At 43.0% G+C, this 12433-nt stretch overlaps 1 protein-coding gene across 8 annotated transcripts in view; it reads right to left on the minus strand.

Annotated features, from left to right (window-relative positions):
* LOC118360745 (pleckstrin homology domain-containing family G member 5-like) overlaps nt 1-12433 on the minus strand; it is a 107489-nt gene that overhangs the window by 45603 nt on the left and 49453 nt on the right. Inside the window, exon 1 of one of the 8 annotated variants that reach the window (XM_035740116.2) lies at nt 346-2435. The exons of 6 other annotated variants lie outside the window; for them this stretch is intronic. The gene's annotated coding sequence lies outside the window, so the exon portion shown is untranslated. Of the gene's footprint in view, nt 1-345; nt 2436-12433 lie in introns of those variants that run through there. One more of the 8 variants, XM_035740114.2, reaches the window with a different exon arrangement.

A 12433-nucleotide genomic window follows, 5' to 3' on the forward strand; every position in this document is an offset into this window, starting at 1 on the left:
CCACTAAAAGTGTTTCAACATGAAGAGCCTTGCCTGTACACTGCACATGCATGCACAGATTGCACACCCACACCTTGAGAAATAGGCTAGTACTTAATATCAAAAGACGCAGATCACCCTGAAGTCAAAGTCTTTTCTCCCTAAAAGGTAATGGCAAGCCTTTTGCCCTACAACCATGATGTACTGTATCTACTCTGAGGCATTTTTAAATACACAATCCTAAAACTGCAGATTTTGTTGGCTTCACCTCAGACTGAACTATCAAAATGTGTTTATTTGACATTTTACACGTAAACAAAGTGTTATCGAAATGTGACAACATGAGAAAACAAAATAACCACTCACCAGCAGCTGATCGGTCTCCACTAATGCAGTCAAGGGCACTGAGACGGGAGTTAGTGTTGTCTCAGGCTGCACCACTGGACTATGATGCAACCAGGCTTCCTATCCATAGTTTTAGGGAAGGAAAGGAGACAGGCAGGAAGGCGGTGTGCATGACCAAAAAAGGAGGAAGTGAGAAAGAAAAAACTAAACGATTTTGGGAGCTGCTGGAAACTCCTAGAGACAAATTAGGTTTTTCTCTATAGGATAACTGCTGATCTGGACACAGGCTGTTCCACTTTCAACTTGGAAATTGATCGTTTGGAAGCCACTTTGGATTTGATATAATGAAAACGGAGAGGGGAGACACTGGCTGGTGCTGCTGAAGACCTTGGCTTGTTGATGTAAGAACCAGATGTGGAATATGCCGACGTCTAAGGAAAACCAGATTTAAAGGCCACTAAACTTTGGATTTGTATTTGTGTGCGTGTATGTGTGTGCGTATGTGTGCCATCATCCCTAGTAGGCAGCTAACATTGTTAGAGGCACACAACACGTAAACAAACCCGGCAAAACAAAAACTATAGAACAGCTGGAGGAAGTTTGTCAACCGATGCTACCCGAGGAGCAAGAGTTTACAAGTCAAGACAGAACTAGCGGGTGTATTGCACTAGCACTCTCATTGAGGAACAAAATTCCCTTATCACCTTCACTCTGGCTATACTCAGCCAGGTATGATATCCCATCTGTCCCTATACATTACACCTAGATGTGAACCAAATGTAAGATCAACCCTAAACTACACAATCCTAGGTAGATGATAACGACACATGCTGGGATCCTTACACTCAGGGCTGTTCAATGTTGGTCCTGGAGAGCCGTAATAATTCTGGTTTTCATCCTCTCCGTCTAATAAGGAACAAGTTCAGATCTGGGACACCAGGTGAATGCAATTTACCAGGTAGAAACAAAAAAAAAAACAGAAGCTTATCAGCCCTCCAGGACCAGAATTGAACAGCCCTGCTTTCACTGAACCTCCGTACTAATGCAGACAGTGGGAGAAGTTGTGAGAGAGGGAGGATGCTTTCTCAATCACACACCCCCAGTATAAAAAAAATGCAATGAGAAAAAGTGTGATGGGAAATGTTTATTCAAGTTTCAATGGGAAAGTGGCAAATAGTTCCAGCTTTTTAAAGGTTGGTGGCAGGCAGACCAGAATTAAAAGTCCCACCCTGGATAGAAGCTCCTCTCTAATCTATACTGAACAAAAATATAAAACATCATATGTGTTGGTCCCACATTTCATGAACTGAAATAAATGATCTGAGAAATTTTCCATATGCAAGAAGAGCTTATTTCTCTCAAATTGTGCACAAATTTGTTGACATCCATGTTAGCGAAATTTCTCATTTGCCAAGATAGCCCATCCAACCTTACAGGTGTGGCATATCAAGAAGCTGAAAATCTTAATCCTTTTAAGAATTAGCCCCTTTTTCACCTAAAATGATATACCCAAATCTAATTGCCTGTAGCTCAGGTCCTGAAGCAAGGATATGCATATTCTTGGTAACATTTTTTATTTTTTATTGAACCTTTATTTAACCAGGAAGGGCCATTGAGATTTAAAAATGTATTTTTCAAGAGCATCCTGGCCAAAATATTGAAAGGAAACACTTAGGTTTGTGGAAATGTGGAAATGTGAATGGAATGTAGTAGAACACACAATACTGTTAAATCTGTTAAAAAAATAATACATAGAACAAACCAGCCGGTCTTTTGTATTTGTTTTGTACCATCATCTTTGAAATGCTAGAGAAAGGACATAATGTATTATTCCAGCTCAGGTGGAATTTAGATTTTGGCCACTGGATGGCAACAGTGTATGTCTACAGTTTTAGACTGATCCAATGAACCATTGTATCTATGTTCAAAATTTTGTTTCAAGACTGTCCAAATGTGTCTCATTTGTTTATTTATAACTTTTCATGTTCAAAATTGTGCACTCTCAAACAATAGCATGGTATTATTTCACTGTAATAGCTACTGTAAATTGAACAGTGCAGTTAACTTAAATTCATGTTAATCTTTCTGCCAATATCAGATGTGTCTATGTCCTGGGAAATGCTCTTGTTACTTACAACCTCATGCTAATCGCATTAGCCTATCATTGCAAAGCTGCACCTTGTGCTGGGGACAATAAAAGGCCACTAAAATGTGCAGTTTTGTCACAATGCCACAGTTGTCTCAAATTGAGGGAGCGTGCAATTGGCCTGCTGACTGCAGGAATGTCCACCAGAGCTGTTCCCAAAAATGTAATGTTCATTTCTCTACCATAATCCGCCTCCAACGTAATTTTAGAGAATTTGGCAGTACATCCAACCGGCCTCATAACCGCAGACGACGTGTAACCATGCCAGCCCAGGACCTCCACATCCGGGCTTCTTCTGAAACCAGCCACCCAGACAGCTGATAAAATTTACGAGTAATTCTGTCTGTAACAATGTCCATTAGTGGGAAAAAAAAACTAATTCTGATTGGCTGGGCCTAGCTTCTGTGGGTGGGCCCCTGCCCAGTCATGTGAAAACCATAGATTAGGGCCTAATGAATTCATTTCAATTGACTGATTTCCTTATATGAACGGTGACTCAGTAATTTTATAGAAATTTAAGCATGTTGCAGTTATATTTATGTTCAGTAAAGTTTGTCCATCAGTGAGTGAGTGAGAAAGTGTTTGATAATCTGAATAATCTGACAGAAAAGAGACTAGGAGGGGAATTCCTCGTAAAAGTAGAACAAAAACAGGACCATCGTTTTTGGGAATTTCACAAAATGTAATCCATAGGAGGGTGCTTTGGAGGAAGGATTGTTAAAATACAGTTGCGGCCAAATATATTGGCACCCTTGAACCTTTCTTAAATAATTCCCTATTTATTCTAAATTAAATTGTCTCCACACCTTATTGGATTTCAACATTGCAGAACCTGTTTAATGAAGAAAATAAAGACAAAGGGACCTGGAAAAAAATTATTGGCACCCAAGCGCTAGTACTTAGTTGTATACCCCAACTGCAGACAAATGCTTATTGTAGCCATCAATGAGCTTACTGCACCTATTTAGTGGCCCACTTTCCTGGAGCAAACTTCTCTAATTCTTCAAAGTTTGAGGGTGCTCTCCAGCAGCTGCTGTTTTCAGATCTCGCCATGTGATTCAGATCTGGACTGTTCGCTGGCCACTCCAGAATAGGCCAATGTTTCCTCTTGAACCACTCCTTTTTTATGTGCGTTTGGGGTTGTTGTCCTGCTGGAAGACCCACAAGTTTCAATTGAGACCCTGTTTTTGGACGCTGGGTTGAACATTGGACTCCAGAAGAGCTGAAAATCTGCTGATGTCATGATACCTTGAGCATGTTCAATGCCATTAGTACTAGAGGCAGCAAAGCAACCCCACAGCATTATCAAACCTCCCCCATGCTTGATTGTAGGGAGGGTGTTCTTTTCTTTGAATGCTTCATTTGGTTGTCCCTACTATGCAGTGGTTTAATGTACTTCAGTAAAAATACTTGAAAGTACTACTTAAATAGGTTTTTTGGTTAGTTTTACACATGCCTAAAGAAAATAAATGTACTTTTTACTCCATACATTTTTCCTGACACCTAAAAGTACTCGTTACATTTTGAATGCTTAGCAGGACAGGAATATGGTCCAATTCACAAGAGAACATACCTGGTCATCCGTACTGCCTCTCATCTGACGAACTCACTAAACACACGCATTTGTAAATGAGGTCTGGTGTTGCAGTGTGCCTCTGGCTATCCGTAAATAAGAAGGTGCGCTATCTGGTTTGTTTAATTTATAAGGAATTTGAAATGATTTATACTTTTACTTTTGATATTTTAGTATATTTAAAATCAGATATTTTTTAGACTTTTACTCAAGTAGTATTTTACTGGGCGACTCACTTTTTATTAAGATATAATTTTCTATTAACATAACTTTACTTCTCAAGTATGGCAATTGGTTACTTTTTCCACTACTGTTACTATGCCAAAATGTAATATTTTCAGTGTTCATATACAGTATTAATGTCAGAACATTGTTATTGAAATCAAAATACTACTCATATTACAAAGCAAGAAGTAAAGCTACTATACATTGGGGCGGCAGGGTAGCCTAGTAGTTACAGTGTGAAAGTTCAAATCCCCGAGCTGACAAAGTACAAATCTGTCATTCTGCCCCTAAACAGGCAGTTAACCCACTGTTCCTAGGCTGTCATTGAAAATAAGAATTTGTTCTTAACTGACTTGCCTAGTTAAATAAAGGTAAAATAAATAAACATTCAGCATGACACCAATTTGTCCTTTGTTGCACATACAGATTACACATTAGAGTCTTAAAAGGAGGCCTGGGTAAGGCCAAAATGTCACAAATGTTCAAACTTAAATTATTTCTCAGAAGGGGCGCAACTTTCACTGGGGCTGTTTTATCATTGCGATATGATACAAAAAGCAGCAACGGTCTGCTACAGAACCATGTGGATGCCTCAGCGGTCGGGTAAACTGTTGGAGAGACTTGTACTTTCTATTGAGCTATTTTTATAGACTAGCTTTTAGGAGTGGAATGTTTTTCAGACAAAGAAATATGGGTGATCAATATTTAGCCCTATTTCTAGGTAGTAAACTATAGTCTAATCATAGGCCTATTTAGGAAGTACATTTCCTTGGATAGATAACTGCCCCATGCTTCATTGCCCATGCTTAGGCTACTCTATTTAAATGAGACCAAACACGCTATACCTGATCTCGCAGGTATAGCTACTGAACTTTAAGGAGCAAGAATGATGACAGCAACTCTTGCAACGTTTTGCATAGACCTATTGGATATAGCCTACCTTTTAGCAGGACGTTTTGCATAGACCTATTGGATATAGCCTACCTTTTAGCAGGACGTTTTGCATAGACCTATTGGATATAGCCTACCTTTTAGCAGGATGCATTTTGCATAGACCTATTATAGCCTACCTTTTAGAGGACGTATAGACCTATTGGATATAGCCTTTTTAGCAGGACGTTTGCATAGACCTTTTAGATATAGACCTAGCAGGACGTTTTGCATAGACCTATTGGATATAGCCTATATAGACCTATTGGATATAGCCTACCTTTTAGCAGGACGTTTTGCATAGACCTATTGGATATAGCCTACCTTTTAGCAGGACGATTTGCATAGACCTATTGGATATAGCCTACCTTTTAGCAGGACGATTTGCATAGACCTATTGGATATAGCCTACCTTTTAGCAGGACGATTTGCATAGACCTATTGGATATAGCCTACCTTTTAGCAGGACGATTTGCATAGACCTATTGGATATAGCCTACCTTTTAGCAGGACGTTTGCATAGACCTATTGGATATAGCCTACCTTTTAGCAGGACGTTTTGCATAGACCTATTGGATATAGATATAGCCGTTTTGCATAGACCTATTGGATATAGCCTACCTTTTAGCAGGACGATTTGCATAGACCTATTGGATATAGCCTACCTTTTAGCAGGACGATTTGCATAGACCTATTGGATATAGCCTACCTTTTAGCAGGACGATTTGCAGGCAGAGACAAATAAATGGGTAATCAATGAAAATGAAAAAGGTGCAACGCTCGCTCACCTTAGCAGCCTAACAGCCTAACCTGTGTGTGCTTTTCCTTTTCAATGATTGCATTTTTTGATTGGAGAGGAAGGCTACTGAAGTTGAAGTACCGAATTCTGACTCTGAATGTGAAAAAGACGTGCTTCTAATACAAAGGGTAGGCTAATGCACACAAAGCAGAAATGAGGACTGTTTACAAATGATCTGCGCTCCTGCTGGCAGCATGAGAAACTGAGACCACGCCGCAATGATCTGCGCTCCTGCTGGCAGCATGAGAAACGGAGACCACGCCGCAATGATCTGCGCTCCTGCTGGCAGCATGAGAAACGGAGACCACGCCGCAATGATCTGTGCTCCTGCTGGCAGCATGAGAAACGGAGACCACGCCGCAATGATCTGCGCTCCTGCTGGCAGCATGAGAAACGGAGACCACGCCGCAATGATCTGCGCTCCTGCTGGCAGCATGAGAAACGGAGACCACGCCGCAATGATCTGCGCTCCTGCTGGCAGCATGAGAAACGGAGACCACGCCGCAATGATCTGCGCTCCTGCTGGCAGCATGAGAAACGGAGACCACGCCGCAATGATCTGCGCTCCTGCTGGCAGCATGAGAAACGGAGACCACGCCGCAATGATCTGCGCTCCTGCTGGCAGCATGAGAAACGGAGACCACGCCGCAATGATCTGCGCTCCTGCTGGCAGCATGAGAAACAGAGACCACGCCGCAATGATCTGCGCTCCTGCTGGCAGCATGAGAAACGGAGACCACGCCGCAATGATCTGCGCTCCTGCTGGCAGCATGAGAAACGGAGACCACGCCACAATGATCTGCGCTCCTGCTGGCAGCATGAGAAACGGAGACCACGCCGCAATGATCTGCGCTCCTGCTGGCAGCATGAGAAACGAGACCACGCCGCAATGATCTGCGCTCCTGCTGGCAGCATGAGAAACGGAGACCACGCCACAATGATCTGCGCTCCTGCTGGCAGCATGAGAAACGGAGACCACGCCGCAATGATCTGCGCTCCTGCTGGCAGCATGAGAAACGGAGACCACGCCGCAATGATCTGCGCTCCTGCTGGCAGCATGAGAAACCCACGCCGCAATGATCTGCGCTCCTGCTGGCAGCATGAGAAACGGAGACCACGCCGCAATGATCTGCGCTCCTGCTGGCAGCATGAGAAACGGAGACCACGCCACAATGATCTGCGCTCCTGCTGGCAGCATGAGAAACGGAGACCACGCCGCAATGATCTGCGCTCCTGCTGGCAGCATGAGAAACGGAGACCACGCCGCAATGATCTGCCCTTCTGCTGGCAGCATGAGAAACGGAGACCACGCCACAATGATCTGCGCTCCTGCTGGCAGCATGAGAAACGGAGACCACGCCACAATGATCTGCGCTCCTGCTGGCAGCATGAGAAACGGAGACCACGCCGCAATGATCTGTGCTCCTGCTGGCAGCATGAGAAACGCAGACCACGCCACAATGATCTGTGCTACTGCTGGCAGCATGAGAAGCGCAGACCACACCACAATGATCTGTCTGGACCTGCATTTCCCGGAGGCATCCCACGGGAATGCAGCCCTCTAGCGCAGTCAGTACACAACCCTATGCTCATCATGTCTTAGCAGGATCAGTTGGTGACAGGGGTACCAGCAGGGTCAGACAGCCAGGGAAGACCAGTCTTCGGAGCTCAGGTGAATTTTGCTGTATATTAACAATATCAGTGAATGATACAAAGTTCCATATTGAATTGATGGGTAGACCTACAGTACAGCAGCTTAAGCAAAGCTACAGTCTGATCTGGGAATAATGGTAATTTTAATTATTGAACCATTGATTATATTCTTGGATAATATAATGTATAAATGTACACCAAGGTAATTATTTGTCATGCCTTATTTTAGGAGGATCAGATGGTGACAGGGGTCTCAGCAGGGTCAGGCAGCCAGGGAAGACCAGTCTTACGGAGATGAGGTGAATTTTTGCAGATATAACACTACGCTTTCTGTGCAGAAAACGCTGGACAAGCCAGGTGCTATTTTAAGGCCGTCTGACAAACCTCCAAAGTTCATTTCCAAAATGTATCAAGGGTTGATAGAGGCTTTTCCCAATTACACAAAACAAGTAAAACAAAAATGTCAAGGATCATATCACCTCCACCTTACCCGTCACCCTAGACCCACTTCAATTTGCATAACGCCCCAATAGGTCCACAGACGATGCAATCGCCATCACATTGCACACTGCCCTATCCCATCTGGACAAGAGGAATGCCAATGTAAGAATGTGGTTCATTGACTACAGCTCAGCATTCAACACCATAGTACCCTACAAGCTCATCATTAAACTTAAGGTCTCAACCCCGCACTGTGCAATTGGGTCCTGGACTTTGACGGGCCGCCCCCAGGTGGTGAAGGTAGGAAACATCTCCGCTTCACTGATCCTCAACACTGGGGCCCAACAAGGGTGCGCGCTCAGCCCCCTCATATACTCCCTGTTCACCCATGACTGCCTGGCCATGCACGCCGCCAACTCATTAAAATTTGCAGACCACAACAGTAGTAGGCTTGATTACCAACGACGAGAGCCTACAGGGAGGTGGTGAGGGCTCTCGGAATGAGGTGTCAGGAAAACAACCCCTCACTCGTCAACAAAACAAAGATGATGATTGTGGACTTCAGGAAACAGCAGAGCACCCCCTTATCCACATATACAGGACAGTAGTGGAGAAGGTGGAAAGCTTCAAGTTCCTCGGTGTACACATCATGAACAAACTTAAATGGTCCACTCACACAGACTGTGTGGTGAAGGCGCAATAGCACCTCTTCAACCTGAGGAGGCTGATGAAATTTGGCTTGTCACCTAAAACCCCTCAAACTTTTGGATGCACAATTGAGAGCATCCTGTCGGGCTGTATCACCGCCTGGTACGGCAACTTTACCGGCCACAACTGCAAGGCTCTCCAGAGGGTGGTGCGGTCTGCACAACACATCACCAGGGGCAAACTACTTGCCCTCTAGGACACCTACAGCACCTGATGTCACAGGAAGGCCAAAAAGATCATCAAGGACAACAACCACCCAAGCCACTGCCTGTTCAACCCACTACCATCCAGAAGGCGAGGTCAGTACAGGTGCATCAACCTGGGACCGGGAGACTGAAGCGTTTTTTTTTTCAATCTCAAGGCCATCAGACTGTTAAATAGCCACCCCTAGCACAGAGGCTGTGCCCTATATACATAGACTTTAAAATCACTGGCCACTTCAATAAATGGATCACTAGTCTCTTTAAACAATGCCACTTCACTAATGTTTACATATCTTGCATTACTCATACATTATACCATCTACTGCATCTTGCCTATATAAGCTCTGTCATGGCTCATCCATAGATTGATACATTCTTATTTCATCCCTTTACTTACATTTGTGTGTATTAGGTAGTTTTTGTGGAATTGTTAGATTACTTGTTAGATAATGCTGCACTGTCGGAACTAGAAGCACAAGCATTTCTCTACACTCGCAATAACATCTGCTAACCATGTGTGTGACCAATAACATTTGATTTTAATTTGATTTGGAGGTGTGACACACAAAAGGGGTCATATTTGCATATGTTTTGGTTCTTGTGCAGGCTGGCTGAATTCTGGCAAAGAGTTGTTATTTTATCTCAGCATGTCTACAGATTCTCCCTTCTCCATTTTTGTTTGCTTGGAAATGTTGATACTGGAGACTTATCTGAAGAAACTGTGTAACTAAGCATTTATTGCGGCTAAGAAGTGCATTGTCATTCATTGGAAGAAACGGATTATCCTCCCAGTTATGGATCACTAGATTTGATTTATTACAAGACTAAGGGTATACTGGGCAACTTTCATTAGGTCTGGATGACTTCTATGGAATACAGTACGACTTTAGTCTATTGAAAACATGCCCACGTCAGGGGAGATACCTATTTAGGTCTGCCGTCCTGTAGGTCACTCTGGCCTTGGCCTAACACACCCGAAACCAATAAGTAATGCTTCACTAAGATCCTAAAGTTGAGTGTGGTGTGTTGGGTTGGGGCGCTGCAGGGTGGTGGACCATTAAGGACAGGACGGGGGGGACCCAGCTACTGTATATTGTTTGCAAGTAAAAAGAGCTCTACAATTAGTCCTATAAAATTACATTTATATGGAGGATTTGCTGTTTCTGTGTCAATGTACAGTACACAAACTCATTCAAGGGTTTTTCTTCATTTTTACTATTTTCTACATTGTCGAATAAGAGAGTGTGCAAAACTGTCATCAAGGCAAAGGGTGGCTACTTTGAAGAATCTCAAATATAACACATACATGGAATCATGTAGTAACCAAAAAAGTGTGTTATTTCATAGTTTTGATAGAAAAATAAATGAGTAGGTGTGTCCAAACTTTTGACTGGTACTGTTTTGTTACCCTTCCCCAGATCTGTGCCTCGAGACAATCCTGTCTCAGAGTTCTACTGACAATTCCTTCGACCTCATGGCTTGGTTTTTGCTCTGACATACACTGTCAACTGTGGGGCCTTATATAGACAGGTGTGTGCCTTTCCAAATAATGTCCAATCAATTCAATTGACCACAGGTGGACTCCAATCAGGTTGTATAAACATCAAGCATGATCAATGTAAACAGGATGCACCGGTGCTCAATTTCTAGTCTCATAGCAAAGGGTCTGAAAACATATGTAAATAAGGTGTTTGTTTAGTTGATACATTTTAAACTATTTCTAAAAACCTGTTTTGCCTTTGTCATTATGGGATATTGTGTGTATATTGCTGAGGATGTCTTTGTATTTAGTCCATGTTAGAATAAGGCTGTAACATGACAAAATCTGGAAAAAGTCAAGGGGTCTGAATACTTTCCGAAGGCACCGTATGTGCTTGTGTTTTTTACCTTTCCCTTAGGGAATGAAAAAAATAAGGTGTGAACTGTTAAGGAAAATGTGTTGGGAGAGAGTTGAGTTATTGACTAGGCTGGTTGGGGTCCGGCGTGTAGGCGGCTCGGGCTGTCAAATTTGAGAAGATTTCTTAATAAAAACAATGAAAAGTAAAGAGTTGTTCATTTGTTAGGCTATTGGTTAAAGGTACAACACAATATGTATTATTTAATTACTTTTGATCTAGTTCAGTCTTGTTAATTACTTATTTAATAATCATCTCTTATATAGCTTGATGACTGTGGGCATTTTTGCTTACTTTTCTACTAAATAGAGACAACATATTGGATTGTGTAAAAATGCATTTACATGCCCCAAAATATTCTGCGGGAGGACCACCAGACCCCTCCCAAAGTGTTTCTCAATGATACTTTAAGATACAAAATGTCAACGTGTCAAATTTGTCAACAATCCTTCCAAAGGTCCATTCTATGGATTCAATTTCATGAAAATCTGCAAAATGGTCCTGTTTTGTTCTAGTTTCGTGAAGAATCACCCAGAATGAGCATGTGAGCTGCTGCTGCCTCTGCTGTATTTACGAATCCCCCCCCCCGACGCACATTACACCACCATCAGCCTCTGAGCCTCAGCCTAGCCAGTCACAGACCTACAAGCACACACACGCACATGGTTCTCTACCCTTGTCTATCTTGCTCCGTATTCAGCTCCAATTTGTCCCTGTGTTTGACTCCTGACCTCTGTGTCAAAAGGTCAGAGGACGGAATAGATGTGCTTTAAAAAGCGCTGACAGGAAAATAAGTGGGGGAGGTGTTTAGTGGTTTGCGCCTATGTAGTAAAATTAGTTCTTATCAATGGGAGGAAGTGTGAGAAGTGTTGGAGAACTGAACTTGTTTACTTTTCAGATAAATTAAATAAAACTGTTTCTTATATGATTTCAATCTTGAAGACATGATTTTGGAATAATCTTAACCTAGGAGCCTCCCATACAAGGACATTAACCTCAATACTGTTAAAACTGCTGGTGGCTGTAATAATCAGACACTACTGCCTTCATCCCCATGTCTTCGGTCTACAGCGCTGTCCTGTCCACAAACATGGGCCAGTACACTGCTCTCCGTTTTGTCATTAAACCTAAGCCTACTATATGAGCCTCATTTAAGTCCTCAATTAACCAGCTCAGAAAAACTATTCAGGACTCCATGGCTGGAGGCACAGTTTGGGGAGGGGTCTGTTCTGTTCGGTTGGAAAGCCAAACTCATCTCTCCTCTGTTCCCTCTAATCTCACCTGTTCAAAACAAGTTGAAGTACTGGTGCCCCGCCCACCCCGCCCCCGTTGCCAACCTCAATTACAGCAGTCTATATTTAAAAAGAGGGAGTGGCAGTCAGGCAATTACCCTGAAGGATTAGTCTCTAGTGGCAATGCCATTGTTGGGGAGGAGAGGGGGAGTGTGTACTGTGTATAGAGGAGACCTTCCCTTGATGCCTGACCTTGGCATTAAAGCCTCCCTGACCGAGAAGCCCAGAAATTCTCACAAGGAGA

Source organism: Oncorhynchus keta, chromosome 28 (assembly GCF_023373465.1).
Source record: "Oncorhynchus keta strain PuntledgeMale-10-30-2019 chromosome 28, Oket_V2, whole genome shotgun sequence".
Lineage (NCBI taxonomy): Eukaryota > Metazoa > Chordata > Actinopteri > Salmoniformes > Salmonidae > Oncorhynchus > Oncorhynchus keta.